This window comes from Oncorhynchus mykiss, chromosome 17, assembly GCF_057628025.1.
Source record: "Oncorhynchus mykiss isolate SJ-2025 chromosome 17, ASM5762802v1, whole genome shotgun sequence".
Taxonomy (NCBI): Eukaryota; Metazoa; Chordata; class Actinopteri; order Salmoniformes; family Salmonidae; genus Oncorhynchus; species Oncorhynchus mykiss.
The window spans coordinates 59,655,805-59,673,109 of NC_143038.1; the positions used below are offsets into that span (position 1 = coordinate 59,655,805).

General features: G+C 44.1%; 1 protein-coding gene across 26 annotated transcripts in view; it reads right to left on the reverse strand.

Moving 5' to 3' along the window:
* foxp1b (forkhead box P1b) overlaps positions 1-17,305 on the reverse strand; it is a 232,673-nt gene that overhangs the window by 81,541 nt on the left and 133,827 nt on the right. The gene's annotated exons all lie outside the window — the stretch shown is intronic.

The window sequence follows — 17,305 nt, forward strand, 5'->3', positions numbered from 1 at the left end:
CTAATTCATGTAGAATACATAAATAAATCAATGTTTTGTACCCACTTCAAACCATTATATGCCTTTCCTTTGCTGCACTTTTCAACTAATCTATTAATATTTATGACAACACTAAACATTTCAAATTGCCATGTTTAAACAATATAAAGCACAGCATGCAATTATATAAGATGCAAGCCGACTTCAATAAAAATCAAATTTTGTTTTGTTCTCCCCATAACAGGTAATGCGATGGCTTGACAAATGTTTTTAATGGGGATAATGGAGTGAAAGAAAAACAGGGTAGAAAGTAAACTTATTAAACATGAGTGTGGATGGAAGAGGGTGCTGTGGAGCGGGACTAATGATGGAGGGCAGGGAGTGAAGGGAGAGGAGGAGGGAGAGCGAAAGAGGGAGGGTAGAGAGGGGAGGGAGTATGGAGCAGGCGCAGAGCAGAGAGTAAACAATGGGCCCGGAATCTACTCTGAGCCTGGTACAGGCGGCCCGGGAGGTCAGCTCAGCTATGCAGGCCCAACAGGTTACGTTTGTTTGGATTCTCCAGCCTCTCTTAGCTAGCAGCTTAACAACAGATGGCAAAAAGTAGGCCTCAATTCAGAGGTCCGGGTCAAAAAAATACACATAAAGAAAATCACACATACTGTAGACACAACACACACACACACTCAAGTGTCATTTAGCATCAAAATAACAGGGCCAAAACCTACAGAAAATAAGACAAATGTAAGAAAATTTGAATGGCTTCACTGGCTTCACACAGGCAGGATAAACACACACACACACACATATGCACACACATGCAGTTTTGTCTGATTATGGGACACCAACTTCCTATCATGATTCAATAACATAATGCAAATCTCCCCACCGTGAAGGCATTTTTGTCCCCGCCATTCAGCAGTTATTAAATGAATACTGTGTTTATTACTGCTTTAGAGCGGTGTAAACTCATAAACACCCTCCCGACTACAAGGGAAGCTGTCAACTAATATTGTTTCCCTCATGAGTCGCTCTTCCACCTCAATTACGCCTTTCAACTTCCTAGGCACTGTATGATAAAGTGGCAGTAAAAATCATTCACATTAATACACCATTGTGCATCTGCTGCTAAAGGTAATTAAAGAAGTAAATGACTCATAAGAATAGACATATGAGCCGCAAAATGAAAGGCAACTGGGCTGCCTCATGAAAATATGTACCATTAAGATACTGCATTTTCATATTCAGGGTAATCAGCTCCACTAGCCTGATGCTGATTTAATCCACTTCACTAGCGAAGTCTATCAGAGCGCGTCACTCTCTCTCCCCTTGCATTCTGCTCCAGCACCGCCCGTGAATGGCACCACTAAAGGGAGGTCACACAGAGGCAAATCAGTAGGGGAGCAGTCAATGCTTTGGTTCCGTTTCGATGGCAGAAAGAAAGGGAAAAGAAAGAGAGGGAGATTGAGTGAGGAAGAGAAAATAAAAAGATAAATAATTTTTAAAAAGAAAGAGCTGGGAACAATGCAAGGCAGATCTCAGTCTATACCCTCCTGCTGCCTTCCCCTTTTCCTTGCCAATACCAACGCCTGGGGATGCCCACCATTGCATTCTGCTGTAATTTCCGTCAAGTCGATAAAACACAGAAAATGTCTTGGGCATGCAAACTATTTAGACGGGTGCTTGAAAAAAAACCTTGTTTCGTTTGTTATTGCATTTTCGTCTGCAGAGTTGCATCAGGTAGTGGTTAGGAGTGTCGTGCTTGGGAAAGGATGATTCTAAAACGCAGCGTGAGGCAAGGATTCTGTGGAAATGTATCCAGCGTTGAAGCGTAGTGTTTAGAATGGGAATGCCTCGTTGTTTTTCATCTCATTCACATTACTCAACTTCATCAATACAGCAGCAAACTCTCAAGTTACTCTCAGCAAAGCCCTAAATCTCTGATTTGAGTTGCACTGAATATAGATGAATACAGGCAGCCTACACATTACACACACAACACCCCGTAACAAAGCAGTGCTTCAGGAGGAGACTGATATACTGCATCAGACAGTACATGGGGGATTTAGACTGCTCAGGGCACTGGCTGCTTCTGTGTTGTCAGTTGATTGGTCCTCAATTCCTCTACTATGGGTTTACTACTCTGCTGGTCAACTGTCTGACACAAAAATAAATCCGGCCCATAATATGATGCATGCCACCAATCAGAAACACCTAAAAGGTAGAGTGACATTACCTACAGCCTATCACTGCTGTCAGGGCAGGGTAAGGAAGTCCATAGGACAGGATTTAATGTGGTGTGCTATGTCCCTAGAGAAAACACTATCTTCCCAAACCTTGCTGTTGATTTCACAAACACGGAATTCAGTCAAATGATATGGCACAGAAGCCATCCCTTGGTTGCTACTGCATTTTGGTTACACTTAATATATTTGTGGTATACTAAACATAAATATAAATGCTTATATCATAGCTCCACTGATCCAAAACTACAGATGTAGGATATTAAGTTGATCACTCTTTTGTTGCTGAGAACTGTCCTGCACCGCAGGAAATGCAGATGAGCTTTGTGATGTACATAAATTCACAAAAATCCCTAAGACACAGTTATATTAACAGTATTGTTATTTTCATGTAGCCTACTTTTGGCCAACTAATAGCCTAACCACTGTTCAAGCAACATTATGGACTAAACGTTCAAATCCTATCCTGCTGCAGGATTATTTTGGTAAAATTAAGATCCTACACCTGTATATATACATCATCTGCCATTGATTTCCCTTGTCTTGACCTGGGACCTAAAGCACGTAAACCCCCTGTATGAGGTCTATGAGGTGCCAGTGGAGGAATCCCAGTGTGGATGGAGAGAGAGTTACTCTACGGGAGAATAATTCTATAAATCACAGTGAGCCCAATTGGCCATGGTCTGTGGATTGAGTTGCAGTGGAGTGGCAGCTCCCTGTGAATAGCACTGTCTCTGTTGAAGTCATTCCAAGACGGGTAATATGATCTCAGACAGACAGGAATAAAGGAAGAGGGAAAAAATCTGATTGCTTTGGCCATAAACTATAGTGCTCTCCTGGCTGAGTCTGGACAGATCTCCAGTCAGCTTGGACTGAATATGATGCATAGTAGTGTTCTAACGAAAGACAAGAGGGCAAAGACAAGAGGGCAGCCATACTCTTTTAGTTTAATTGGCTTGAACATGGACACTGGGCGTTACTCAAACTCTCACAAGTCATATTGGCATGGACAAGTGTGAGTGAAGTAACAACAAGTCAATGCAGGTCCTGTAACTGTATGTAAGCACTTTTAACTAACATAACATCCTGTAGTAATTAGCATGCAAAGCGCAGCGCGGTGACAGAATTGGCTGGCTTCAATCAGCCTGAGACACCTTCAGCACTCTGAACAGACACCTCCTGAGCTGCAGGCTTCAATAAACGTTGCAGGAGAAGATGATCACGAGGAAAATTAAGTTATCTGGCAAGCTTAAAGGCCTTACATAAACATATGGTGGAAATATTAAACAGCGCAAACTGTGGCCTCCAAAAATCTGGCTTCTCTAGAAAATACACTGAGTGTACAAAACATTCAGAATATTGAGTTGCCCCACCTTTTGCTCTCAGAACAGACTCGATTCATCAGTGCATGGACTCTACAAGGTGTCGCACAGGGATGCTGGACCATGTTTACTCCAATGCTTCCCAAAGTTGTGTCAAGTTGGCTGGGTGTCCATTGGGTGGTGGACCATTCTTGATACACATGGGAAACTGTTGAGCGTGAAAAACCCAGCAGCGTTGCAGTTCTTGACACAAACCGGTGAACCTGGCACCTACTACCATACCCTGTTCAAATGCACTTCAATCCTTTGTCTTGCCCTTCACCCTCTGAATGGCACACATACACAATCCATGTCCCAATTGTTTCAATGCTTAACAATCCTTATTTAACCTGTCTCCTCCCCTCCCCTACACTCCCCTACATCTACACTGATTGAAGTGGATTTAACATGTGACATCAATAAGGGATCATATCTTTCACCTGGATTGACCTGGTCAGTCTGTGTCATGGAAAGAGCAGGTGTTCATACACAGCATGGTGAGAATGAAACAAACCCTAAGTGAAATGCAGGCATGGCTACAAACAGTAATAGCCCAAACAACAAGCACTGCAAGAACCAAGGGCATATGGGCTTTAGAATAGGGGGGCCAGGCGGGAAATGACAGACTGCTGTTCACCTCCATTAGCTGCTACAGTATGTGAGAGCGGTGCATCTAGCAGCACACGACCTGTGAAGAATCTTAGATATCGCTCTATCTTGGAATGGGATTGCCGCATTAATTCTTGGGAACTGTAATCTCTCAAGCAAATCAAATTACTCTCATTAACCCCACAAGAAAACTGCCTCTGTAATAAGTATGAATAAAAAGTATTTATTACCAATAATCACCTCTTTAATGTGAGCCAGCTTACAACAGCTTTTATTTTTGCTGATTAAGTTTAAAAAACGAGAAACAGGAAGGACGTTTGTGCGCACAGTGCGAGCACACACACACGCACACGCACACACACACACACACACACACACCTCATGTAGTTTATGAGTGATACAGTGATTAAAGGGGAGGGTATAGAGATACAGTGCTTTAGGGCCTTTGAGAGGACGTGCCTTACCTAGTCATAAACATCTCTGTCTTTAGGCCAGTGACAGAATCACTTTCAATGGGTTCATTTAGAGGTGAATCACTAGAGAATGTATATGTAAAGTAGCCATGTCATCACCCAATCAGTGCCTGCACACAAAGCTGTCCCTGGCAACTCTGTACAGTCACTGTCACGCCCTGGCCATTATTCTCTATTTTTGTTCATTTTTCTATGTTTTTGTATTTCTTTGTTTTTGGCCGGGTATGGTTCTCAATCAGGGACAGCTGTCTATCGTTGTCTCTGATTGAGAACCATACTTAGGTAGCTCTTGCGGGTAGTTGTTTTCTGTTTAGTGTTTGTATCACCTTTCAGAACTGTTTCGGTTATTCCCTTTGTTACTTTGTATTTAGTGTTCAGTTCTATTTAATAAATATAAACATGTACCACGCTGCATCTTGGTCCTCACCTTCTTCCTCTGAATGCCGTTACCCACCACAAACGGACCAAGCAGCGTGGAGAAAAGGAGGAATGGACATGGGAGGACATTCTGGACGGGAAGGGATCCTACACATGGGAGGAGATCCTGGCTGGAAGGGATCGCCTCCCATGGGAACAGGTGGAGGCAGCCAGGAGAGCAGAGGCAGCAGGAGAAGGGAACCAGCGTTACGAGGGAATATGGCTGGCGAGGAAGCCCGAGAGGCAGCCCCAAAATAAAATTTGGGGGGTAGCACACGGGGAGTGTGGCAGAGTCAGGTTGGAGACCTGAGCCCACTCCCCGTGCTTTCCCGGGTCGAGCATGTGACTGATCAGGCCCCGTGCTATGGGGTGATGCGCACTGTGTCTCGGCCGAGCATTCACAGGCCGGTGTGCTCGGTGCCAGCGTCCCGCATTTGCCGAGTGGAAGCTGGCATCCAGCCTGAACGGGTGGGGCCAGCTATGTGGTCGAGACCGCCAAGGCGCCGCCACAGCCCTGTGTATCCGGTGCCTCGGCCAAGGAAGAGGCTGCCTGTATGTCTCCCCAGCCTGGTGAGTCCTGTGCCTGTTCCCAAAACCAGGTCTCCTGTTTCTCCCTCCAGCCCGGAGCTGCCAGAGTCTCCCGCCAGCCCGGAGCTGCCAGAGTCTCCCAACACTCCGGAGCTGCCAGAATCGCAGACCCTCAGTCCAGAGGCGCCCCTCAGTCCAGAGGCGCCCCTCAGTCCAGAGGCGCCACTCAGTCCAGAGGTGCCCCTCAGTCCAGTGGCACCCTCTACGAGGGTCTTCAGTCCGGGGCCCGCCGCGAGGGTCCCTGCTCCAGAGGCGCCACCTAAGTGGGCCAAGACTGAGGTGGAGCGGGGTCCATGTCCCGCACCCGAGCCGCCGCCATAAGGAAGGTCCACCCCTTTAGAGTCAGGTTTTGCGGCCGGAGTCCGCAACTTTGGGGGGGGGGGGGGGGTACTGTCACGCCCTGGCCATAGAGGCTTTTATTCTCTATTTTGGTTAGGCCAGGGTGTTACTAGGGTGGGCATTCTATGTTCCTTTTTCTATGTTTTTGTATTTCTTTGTTTTTGGCCGCGTATGGTTCTCAAACAGGGATAGCTGTCTATCGTTGTCTCTGATTGAGAACCATACTTAGGTAGCTCTTGCCCACATGGGTTTTGTGGGTAGTTTTCTGTTTAGTGTTTGTATCACCTTTCAGAACTGTTTCGGTTATTCCTTTTGTTACTTTGTATTTAGTGTTCAGTTCTATTTAATAAATATGAACACATACCACGCTGCATCTTGGTCCTCACCTTCTTCCTCTGAATGCCATTACAGTCACTGACCTCTACATATTTGAGAACACTTGTGCGGATTGCCAGACTCAGTGCAGACACTAGCATAACAATGCTATTTCTGAATCATAGACAGCTGCTGACATTGTTACAGCTCAGCTCATTTACATCATTTTGGTTGTCTGAAAGCCCAGTGCACATAACAGAGTAAAAAAACATGTCTGCATTATGTATTTCTGCAAATAGAGAAAAACAAACTGATAATTGTATACTTTATCACTCCTCAGGGAGTGAAGTATTTGCTCCCATTCCAGGATATGACATCATTACTTCAAGTAAATGTTGCCAAGTATAATTGCTCTGCTCGTAAACATAGCAGACACTGATATCCTCTCTATTTGAAGGACTGAGTTTTTTTCCCTCTGAAAATACCAATTAATTACATTATCAAAAAAGGTCATAGAAAGTAAGAAAAAACATATTAACATGGCTGATAAATATGAATTCCCCCCATTAAATCAATTATAATTGGAGGTCAGCAGTTCATTCATTTACAGGTTTAGCATAATTACCTGTTTTTCCCTCATTTACTTCTGTATGCACCTGGGACACTGATGTCCCTGTTATCCAAAGTAACGCACCAGTGATTATTCAAATTAAACTTCTATTCCAGTGGGAATATGTCTATCAAAATAAAATGCAGAGAAGTTTATACACCAAAACGAAACCCTATAGTATACCATGAATAATTATGTTAGCACTTATCTAGAACTGGATGTAATGTGATAGCTGTCCTGTGGATACTACATTATCTATACTGCACATATGCTCTACAAAAAACAAGATCATCTGTGTGTCAATCATTTTGTTGAGCTAGTGCATCAGTAGCAGCAGTACAGCAACAGCAGTACAGCTAGCAGTGATTGGGGTTTGGCAGCAGGACAAGTTAAGGCAGTGCTGCCCCATGGCAACAAAACCAAAGCTCTCCTATATCTTCTCAACCTGCCCATCAAAGAGGACCCAACCGCCTGCCTGCCTGTGCATGGCATCTCCTATGATTCATGCTGGGCATGTGAGCCAGGCTGCAGGGACTGTGAGGAGCGCCACGCAAACCTGTGACCTGTGGCTATGCATCATAGCAAAGGAAATGAGCTAATCTGCAAGGGTGTACGTTTGTTAAAAACCTTTTACCCCTTTTTCATGATATCCAATTGGTAGTTACAGTCTTGTCCCATCGATGCAAATCCCGTATGGACTCGGAAGAGGTGACCTGGCCAAGCCACTCTGCTTCTTGACACACTGCTCGCTTAACCCGGAAGCCAGCTGCACCAATTTGTCAGAGGAAACGCTGTACAACTGGTTTCCCGGTCAGCTGCCACACAGCCTGGGATCGAACCCGGGGCTGTAGTAATGCCACATGCACTGGGGTGCAGTGCCTTAGACCGCTGCGCCACTCGGGAGCCCAGGGTGTTCATTTTATAAATGATAGGGTTTTACACACATAAACATATTCAAATTGGCACCCTCAAATGTACTTCAATATGAATAGATGGAGGTATTTATTGTGTTTAACACATGAAAGCCACCTCAGTAAGACAGACTGCAGAATATCACATAAACACTTTGTAAACATACAGCTGTAAAGATAATTATTTTGATTGCGGGACTCTCGTAAGGCTTTTCTTCCCCTCCCCTACATCTGTTTGAAATAGAGTGCAAAACCAGCGTTCTGGCTGGAGCTCAGGTGGTTCAAATAGAACACACACACACACTTCTGTGTATAAACGTTCATTTCCCCCTCTAGTTTACAGTTTCTCTCTCTGAGTCAGCAAAAAGGCAGAAGCTGCAGCTCCCCACTGTACAGTCCACCTGCCAGGAAGAGATCCGGTTCTGTTCTCTCCTCCACCCAGCCCAGGCCAGGCCCAGGGAGATGCAGCGAGACTGGGGGAGAATCAAAGACAATGCTGCTGCTGCTGTTGGAGTCTCAGTAATGTACTACATAGAGCAGAGAGCAAGAGAGAGGAGAGAGTAAGGCCCTGCATTCCTCTATTTATGGGATACAGTATACCAACCTAGAGTCACAAAAGACATTCTATGGAATCACCTTGGGATGCTTTCAGTCATGTCTGTCTGTGTGGTTATACTGCACCAGTGCTTCATGGGTGGATGTTATACATAGATCAAATGAACTGAAAGTGAATTACAACAAATAATGGTGGAATTAGCTAGCTGATATGCAAGCAGCCCTTCTGTAGGTTATCCCAATACAGGTAGTGTTGGCTTTGTAGTAGTGACCCAGTCTGTGGGAGAGAGCAGAGGGAAAGGAAGGTGTGGGATAATCCATCAGTCAGCCAGGCCCACTGTGTCCCCAGTACCCCCAGTCTCCTAACCCCCAAATCCCACTGGCCCCTTTTTCAATTTCACACAGCACTCCTCTGGATTTCATTCACTCCAGGCTTGTGCACATCTCTCTTGTGATAAAAACCTATTCTCTCTCTCTGTCTGTCTGTCTGTCTGTAATGTGAGATGGGTGTCCATTTTCCAGTTTCTTTCTCTTCTCTCTCCAGAACCACAAATAACTCACAGGCCTTTGAGCCCATCTTGATTTCACTCCAAAGATAAGGACACAATTTATTGTTTTCATTGAGCTTGAGTGCAAAGACAGAGTACAAAGTCACTCCAAGATACAGATAAATATAGCAAGAACGGCCAGTTTAATCTGCCTCCACACGAAGGACAATTTCAAGTGAACTCATGGAGATGGGCACACATAGTGAAACCAGCACAGTGTAATACCAGCTAGAGACCTTGCTACAGATGTTTTAACGCCAATCAAAATCCCCTCAGAGAACAGCCAGTGCTGGTTCAATACGTGTGTATGTTAAATTAAACATGTGCTTCATTTTCTATGTCTACCATAACCCTGGTTTGAAAGGGTAGATCAGGGATTGGACTAAACTAACATCGCAAGTGAAGCTCACATACACCCCCACTGACGCAATACAACCTCACAATGAATTCCCAACATACATCAGTGTTCTGTAGCCCCAGTGATGCCCTCGGTTGTGATTGTGCAGGGGGAGGCTGAGGAGTACAGAGTATTTACTGATGCGGTTATCTTGTCCTGTGACAGGCAGAATCAATCAATCACCACGCCACGGCTCAGCTCTGCCGTGCATTCCAGGCACAGCCCCTCACTTCTGGGGGAGGAGATGGCAGTGTTAGCCAAGCCAAATTTGATCAACAAATGCAGTTCCCCTGTGCCACAGCTATCTGAGATGAAGATGATATTATGTGGAAGAGAGCAAACTGAGGAAGACAGCACAGAGAGAGAAGTCCAGGTGGATTTACCCTCCTCAAAGGCTCAGCTTCTTCTTAAAGTAGTGTCTCTCTTCCAGAAGCAAGGGTAAAAGCCACCATGTCGCGAATAAAATAAAATAAAATATTATTGGTCACATACACATGGTTAGCAGATGTTATTGCGAGTGTAGCGAAATGCTTGTGACCAATGTCTTAAGGACCACGTGCAACACAGCCTGTTTTACAGATCAAGGAGCCAAGCATTTATATGCTGAAGATAAGATTGAATTACTTATCAGAACTTGAATTAAAAAATTCAACTATTGTCTGTCTACCACAATTACAAACCAATTAAAAACAATCCTGGCAGAGGAATTCCTCAGACTGACATTTCACATAATTCCTTAAACAGATTTACTGAGATGTACGCAAGGTTACAAAATTAGCATTTAGAAATGAGGAAAAATAAATATAGTGTTGAGTCTGCAGATAAAAGTTGGTAATTAAGAGTACCCATGATGGTGGAAAACATTTCAAGAATAAACCTCGACTAGTTAGCTTTTTCTCTGTTGCCCTACAGTTATTTTACATTATTCAATCCAAAATACCATCTTTCTGATTCTAACTTTCTTTTTGCATTTTAATGTTTAATAAGGGCCCTCGGCTATCTATGGGCACAATTATTAGATATCCGCAGAGAGAAATTGAAAAATTAATCATACTCTCAATTTTGTACTTCTCTGACACATAGGAAATGGCTCTAAGAGCCGTGCCTTTTCCCCAGTCATATGCTCAGTATGGACACAATCCAATGGTTGACAGGGAATGTTGCTCAGGAGAAAGGACAATTGCATCAATATAGTAATTAAAATATTATTTACAACGTTGGCACGTCTCATATGCCATAACACCACAACACAGATTACCCTGTTGCAAGCTGCAATGATTAACGTTTATCCGATGCACGACAAAAGAAAATTGAGTGTGTGCATAAATACAAAAAATATGACACAAGTGGGGTAGTGGGGATTGTTATACGGCAGACATTAGGGAAATGACTCCGCCTCTCTCGCTCACTCTAACACACACATTAACACACTCCCAGAAGTATCAGCCACAGTAATGTGTATATTTACACATACAATTATACTGAAAAGTGTAAAGTGTTGGTTTCATGTTGCATGAGTTGAAATAGAAATAGAAGATCCCAGAAGTGTTCCATACACAGCTTATTTCTCTCAAATGTTGTGCACAATTTGGTATATTCTTGTTAGTCAGCATTTCTCCTTTACCATGATAATCCATCCACCTGACAGGTGTGACGCTGATATCAAGACGGTGATTGAACAGCATGATCATTACACCGGTTCACCTTGTGCTGGGGACAATAAAAAGCCACTATAAAATGTGCCGATTGTCACACAACACAATGTCTCAAGTTTTGAGGTAGCATGCAATCGGAAAGCAGACTGCGAGAATGTCCACCAGAGCTGTTTCCAGAACATTTAATATTGATTTCTCTATCATAAGCCGCCTCCAATGTTGCTATAGAGAATTTGGCAGTACGTCCAAACGGCCTCACATCCTCAGACCATGTGTAACCACGACAGCCCAGGACTTCCACATTTGGCTTCTTCACCTGCGGGATCGTCTGAGACCAGCCACCCAGACAGCTGATGAAACTGTGGGTTTGCACAACCCAACATTTTCTGCACAAACTGTCAGAAACCATCCCAGGGAAATTCATCTGTGTGCTCGCCGTCCTCGTCCTCACCAGGGTCTTGACCTGACTGCAGTTCGGCGTCGTAACCGACTTCATTGGGCCTTTGATGGCTACTGGCTGGAGAAGTGTGTACTTCACAGATGAATCCCGGTTTCAACTGCACCGGAAAGATGGCAGACAGTGTGTTTTGTGTTGTGTGGGCGAGCGGTTTGCTGATGTCAACGTTGTGAACAATGGTGGTGGTGGGGTTATGGTATGTGCAGGCACAAGCTACGGACAATGAACACAATTTCCTTTTAACGATGCCAATTTGAATGCCCAGAGATACTGTGATGAGATCCTGAGGTACATTGTCGTGCCATTCATCCTCAGCCATCACCTCATGTTTCAGCATGATAATGCACATGAGTGTACACATGAAAAAGCTGAAAATGTCCCAATTCTTCCATGACCTGCATACTCACGAGACATGTCACCCATTGAGCATGTTTGGGATGCTCTGGATCGAAGTGTGTAACAGCGTGTTCCAGTTCCCGCCAATATCTAGCATCTTTGCATATCCATTGAAGAGGAGTGGGACAACATTCCACGGGCCACAATCAATAGACTGAACAACTCTATGTGAAGGAGATACAGTTGAAGTTGGAAATTTACATACATCTTAGCCAAATACATTTCTACTAATTTTTTCACATTTCCTGACCTTTAATCCTGGTAAAACAGTTAGGATCACCACTTTATTTGAAGAATGTGAAATGTCAGAATAATAGTAGAGATAATTATTTATTTCAGCTTTAATCACATTCCCAGTGGGTCAGAAGTTTACATGCACTCAATAAGTATTTGGTAGCATTGCCTTTAAATTGTTTAACTTGGGTCAAACGTTTCAGGTAGCCTTCCACAACCTTCCCACAATAAGTTGGGTGAATTTTGGCCTATTCCTCCTGACAGAGCTGGTGTAACTGAGTCAGGTTTGTAGGCCTCCTTGCTCGCACACGCTTTTCCAGTTCTGCCAACAAATTTTCTATTGGATCGAGGTCAGGGCTTTGTGATGGCCACTCCAATACCTTGACTCTGTTGTCTTTAAGCCATTTTGCCACAACTTTGGAAGTATGTTTGGTGTCAATGTCCATTTGGAAGACCCATTTGCAACCAAGCTTTAACTTCCTGACTGATGTCTTGAGATGTTGCTTCAATATATCCACATATTTTCCTGCCTCATGATGCCATCTATTTTGTGTAGTGCACCAGTCCCTCCAGCAGCAAAGTACCCCCACAACATGATGCTCCCCCCCCCGTGCTTCACGGTTGGGATGGTGTTCTTCGGCTTGCAAGCGTCCCCCTTTTTCCATAACGATGGTCATTAAGGCCAAACAGTTCTATTTCTGTTGCAGCAGACCAAAGGACATTTCTCCAAAAAGTATGATCTTTGTCCCCATGTGCAGTTGCAAACCGTAGTCTGACTTTATTTGTATTTTTTATTTTACCCCGTTTTCGTGGTATCCAATTGTTTTAGTAGCTACTATCTTGTCTCATCGCTACAACTCCCGTACAGGCTCGGGAGAGACGAAGGTTAAAATTCATGCATCCTCCGATACACAACCCAACCAAGCCGCACTGCTTCTTAACACAGTGAGCATCCAACCCGGAAGCCAGCCGCACCAATGTGCCGGAGGAAACACCGTGCACCTGGCAACCTTGGTTAGCGCGCACTGAGCCCGGCCCGCCACAGGAGTCGCTGGTGCGCGATGAGACAAGGATATCCCTACCGGCCAACCCCTCCCTAACCCGGACGACGCTAGGCCAATTGTGCGTCGCCCCACGGACCTCCCGATCGCGGCCGATTACGACAGAGCCTGGGCGCGAATCGAGAGTCTCTGGTGGCACAGCTGGCGCTGCAGTACAGCGCCCTTAACCACTCCGCCACTCGGGAGGCCTAGTCTGGCTTTATTATGGCGGTTTTGGAGCAGTGGCTTCTTCCTTGTTGAGCAGACTTTCAGGTAATGTCGATATAGGACTAGTTTTGCTGTGGATATAGATCATTTTGTACCCGTTTCCTCCAGAATCTTCACAAGGTCCTTTGCTGTTGTTCTGGGATTGATTTGCACTTTTCACCAAAGCACGTTCATCTCTAGGAGACAGAATGCGTCTCCTTCCAGAGCGGTATGACGCCTGCGTGGTCCCATGGTGTTTATACTTGCATACTATTGTTTGTACAGATGAATGTGGTACGATGATGCATTTGGAAATTGCTCCCAAGGATGAACCAGACTTGTGGAGGTCTACAAATTATTTTCTGAGGTCTTGGCTGATTTCTTTTGATTTTCCCGTGATGTCAAGCAAAGCGACACTGAGTTTGAAGGTAGGCCTTGAAATACATCCACAGGTACACTTCCAATTGACTCAAATTATGTCAATTAGCCTATCAGAAGCTTCTAAAGTCATGACATCATTTTCTGTAATTTTCCAAGCTGTTTAAAGGCACAGTCAATTTAGTGTATGTAAACTTCTGACCCACTGGAATTGTGATACAGTGGATGATAAGTGAAATAATCTGTCTGTAAACAATTGTTGGAAAAATGACTTGTGTCATGCACAAAGTAGATGTCCTAACATACTTGCCAAAACTATAGTTTGTTATTAACAATAAATTTGTGGAGTGGTTGAAAAACGAGTTTTAATGACTCCAACCTAAGTGAATGTAAACTTCCGACTTCAACTGTATGTTGCAAGGCATGCGGCAAATGGTGGTCACACCAGATAATGACTGGTATTCTGATCCACACCCCTACCTTTTATGGGATCTGTGACCAACAGATGGTGGTCACACCAGATAATGACTGGTATTCTGATCCACACCCCTACCTTTTTTACGGGATCTGTGACCAACAGATGCATATCAGTATTCCCAGTCATGTGAAATCCATAGATTAGGGCCTAATGAATTTATTTCAATTGACTGATTTCTTTAAATTAACTGTAACTCAGTAAAATCTTTGAAATGGTTGCATCTTGCATTTCTATTTTTGTTCTGTGTACATAAAACAAGAGAGCTTATGCATTGTAAATGTCCACAGAACAACATTATACAGACATAGGCCCTTTAGCTCTTAGATGGCTAACATTTGTTTCTGTTTGCTTCAAGAAAAGAAAAACAGCATAACATTGCTTTGTGTTGTGAATATTGACAGAGTAATCTACTCCACGTTCTATTAATGTACTTGTGTGACAAATGTAGGAGTGTAGAATATGTCTATGCTGTGACTGGTGCGAGGCATTTAGTGTACCTGTAGCTGTTAGGCAGATGACAGCAGCCTACGTCGCTGGAGTATGGTACTGAAGAAGCCAATCACTTCCCTACTGTATGTCTCACTCCCAGATGACTCCCGTTGAACATGGACATGCCGTTCCCATGCTCTCCCTCCCCAGAACAGACAGACAGATGGATGGACAGGCAGGGCCTGCTCTAAACATTTTCCCAGAAGCAATGCTCCCTTTTCTCCAGTCCCTGTATCCTAGCGCAGGTCATCCAACTCTAATCAAGCAGAAAATAGTCATAAATATTTCTTTCTGCTAGATTTCATATTCGCATTTCACGCAGAGACATGATATTTTCCCCCTACCTCCGGGGAGCACCTAATGCAAAGAACAGTTACTTATATTCAAGACTGGTTCCCTCAGTAAAATGCAGGACATATTCCCAGTTCTGGAGAAAACAGAGGGAGAGAGAGAAAGAAGGGAGAGAAAAAGCCATTTAGGCCTGTCTTATTTTCTGTGCCATTTACTGGCTAGTACTTTCACAGCCATCCCATTACATCATGTCAGAGATTGTAAACAACCAAATAACAACAGCGCAGAGAAGCCCAAAGCTAGAGAGCAACACAACACACATCTCTCCCTGTTCTCCAAAGGGGCACCCACCCGGCCTCCTCACAGTGGAGAAAACATTTGTTTTGATTGTCCATTTAAATAATATAGATCCTTTTTTTAAGAGAGAGAGAAAGACCGAATGAGGATATATGCAAGTGGTGCTGTGAATGAGTATTTATGGCAGCCGTCATTCACAGGATGCTGGGTGGCAATCACTTTTATTTATGATGAGACATCACATCAGAGGCGTAGCATATCATTCTCTAAATGTAATACAAGCGTTCACACGCAGGCCCCTTGTCATTTTTCTCTCAAATAGAGGCCACGTCACTCCTGAACGCATCGGAGGTCATTATTAATCACTGATACATACATTGATGGGAAGAGACAAGTCAAATCATCCAATGAGCTCTGAAAGGAGGCAGGGTGAGGGTCCACACAAATATACAGTGCATTGGGAAAGTATTCAGGCCTCTTTACTTTATTTTGTTACGTTACAGCCTTATTCTAAAATTGATTAAATAAAATAAAAATCCCAATCTACACACAACATCCCATAATGACAAAGTGAAGGTTTTTAGACATTTTTTCCAATTTATTACAAATAATAAACAGAAATACCTTATTTACGTAAGTATTCAGACCCTTTGCAATGAGACTCGAAACTGAGCTCATGTGCATCCTGTTTCCATTGATCATCCTTGACCTGTTTCTAGAACTTCATTGGAGTCCATCTGTGGTAAATGCAATTGATTGGACATGATTTGGAAAGGCACACACCTGTATATATAAGGTCCCGCAGTTGACAGTGCATGTCAGAGCAAAAAACCAAGCCATGAGGTCGAAGGAATTGTTCATAGAGCTCCGAGACATGATTGTGTCGAGGCACAGATCTGGGAAAGGGTACCAAAACATTTCTGCAGCATTGAAGGTCCCCAATAACACAGTAGCCTCCATCATTCTTAAATGGAAGAAGTTTGGAACAACCAAGACTCTTCCTAAAGCTAGCCGCCCGGCCATATTGAGCAATCAGGGGAGTAGTGCCTTGGTCAGGGAGGTGACCAAGAACCTGATTGGTCACTGACAGAGTTCCAGAGTTCCTCTGTGGAGATGGGAAAACATTCAAGAAGGACAACCATCTCTGCAGCACTCCACTAATCAGGCCTTTATGGTAGAGTGGCCAGACAGAAGCCACTCCTCAGTAAAAGGCACATGACAGCCCGCTTGGAATTTGCCAAAAGGCACTTAATGACTCTCAGAAAATGAGAAAAAATATTCTCTGGTCTGATTAAACCAAGATTGAACTCTTTGGCCTGAATGCCAAGCATCACATCTGGAGGAAACCTGGCACCATCCCTACGGTGAAGCACGGCAGTGGCAGCATCATGCTGTGGGATGTTCTTCGGCGGCAGGGACTGGGAGACAAGTCAGGATCGTGGGAAAGATGAACGGAGCAAAGTACAGAGAGATGCTTGATGAAAACCTGCTCCAGATCACTCAGGACCCCAGACTTGGGCGAAGATCCTCCTTCCAACAGGACAACGACTCTAAGCACACAACCAAGACAACGCAGGAGTGTCTGACTGTCTCTGAATGTCCTTGAGTGGCCCAGCCAGAGCCCGGACATGAACCTGATCGAACATCTCTGGAGATACCTGAAAGTAACTGTGCAGCGATGCCCCCCATCCAACCTGACAGAGCTTCAGAGGTTCTGCAGAGAAGAATGGGAGAAACTCCCCAAATACAGGTGTGCCAAGCTTGTAGCGTCATACCCAAGAAGAGTCGAGGCTATAATCTCTGCCAAAGGTGCTTCAACAAAGTACTGAGTAAAGTGTCTGAATAGTTATGTAAATGTGATATTTCAGTTTTTTTGTTTGTAATACATTTCCCAACATTTCTAAAAACCTGTTATTGCTATGTCATTATGGGGTACTGTGTGTAGATTGATGAGCAAAACAAACGATTGGATCCATTTTAGTACAAGGCGGTAACGTAACAAAATGTGGAAAGAAATGTATAATTACCTTTATAGGAGTTA